Raw genomic sequence first — 1,620 nt, 5'->3', positions numbered from 1 at the left:
GGTTTAGGGTTCAAGTTAGGTTTAGAGTTTTGAATAGCCTTGGGGATAGCTACAGAGATAGGTTTAGTTCTATTGTTAGAATTTGGGTTAGGCTTCAGTTTAGGTAAAAGATAGGATTACAGCTAGGGTTAGGGCTACGTTTATGCTTAGGAGTAGGGCTAGGGTTAGGGTTAGGGTTAGGGTTAGGCCTAGGGTTAAGTTAGGTATAGGGTAAGTGTTATGGTTGGAGCTAGGTTAGGGCTAGGGTTAGGTTTAGGGTTAGAGCAGGTCTAGGGTAAATGTTAGGGTTAGGACTACGTTTAGCATTAGGGTTAAGGTTAAAGTTATGGTAATGGATAGAGTTAGAGCTAGGGTTTGGCCAATGGTTCCAGTTAAAATTAGGGTTAAAATTAGGGTTACGAATAGGGCTATGTCAATGTTTAGGGTTTGGATTAGGGCTCAGTTTAGAGGTAGTGTTAGAATTAGAGTTACTTTATTCAAATTTCTTTGATACAATCCAGGATTCATCTTTAACTAACTTTACTCTGTTTCCCAGGTATATGTCTTTTGGTTCAAAGTTTTGGTGTCCAGAACAGATAATATTTTCATTTTACTTCATTTTGACCTATATGAGTAAATGTAAATGGACTTGGAAATCAAACAGGTTTTATGCTAGCTGCTTGAAACTGCACATAAACCCTCAATTATGTGGGGGCACTCTGTTATGTTACTTGTGAGTGTAGGCCTAAGCTGAAGCATGCAAAAACCACTTTATCCAAGGGCCCTTTAGGAGAAAGCAGAGAATATGCATGCACTGAAATTCCTCCCATAATTATTTTGTCAGATTTGTTTGATACTGAGTAGGATTCATTATTTAGCTTGCCCCACAAAGCTCTCCAATTGTGGGACTTCTAGGATCAATGGTTCTCTAATCAGGTTAGGGTTAGTATTAGGTTTGGAGTTAGGGCTAGGGTTAGATGTAGTGTTAGGGTGAGAGTTAGTTTTGTGCAAATTTCTTTGATACTTGGAAGGAGTCATCTTTTACCTTGCCTTAATATGCTCATCAGGTTTGGGCCTTCTCCTTTCAATAGTTCACTAACAGGTGCACTCTGTATTTTAAGGTTTCACTTCATATTGACCTATATAGGTAAATGAAAATGGAAGTTAAAATCAAACCGGGTTGGTGCTAGCTGCTTGAAACTTCAAGCACTGAATCTTTTCTCTGTGGGAACTCTCTGGTTTGTTCCTTGTGAAAGTAGCCCTAAGATGAAGATGGCAAAAACAACTTTTTTCCGAGAGCCCTTTAACAGAAAACATAGAGATATGCATGAACTGAAATACCACCTCAATTATTTGGTCATATTTCTTTGATACTGCATAGGATTCATCTGATAGCTTAGCCCCCTAGGCTCCCCACATTTGGAATTTCTAGGATCAACATTTTGTCAAACCAGTTAGTGTTTGTGTTAAGAATAGTGTTAGGGCTAGTGTTAGAGGTTAGTTTTATTCAAATTTCTTTGATACTAAGCAGGATTCATTTTTCTCCTGTCCTTACTATACTCCACATGTTTGGGCCTCCTAGGTTCAATGATTCACTGTAAGAAACAGTTTTTATTTTAAAGTTTAATTTCATTTTGTCCT

Source organism: Marmota flaviventris, unplaced genomic scaffold (assembly GCF_047511675.1).
Source record: "Marmota flaviventris isolate mMarFla1 unplaced genomic scaffold, mMarFla1.hap1 Scaffold_199, whole genome shotgun sequence".
NCBI lineage: Eukaryota > Metazoa > Chordata > Mammalia > Rodentia > Sciuridae > Marmota > Marmota flaviventris.
This window is presented reverse-complemented; position numbering follows the sequence as displayed.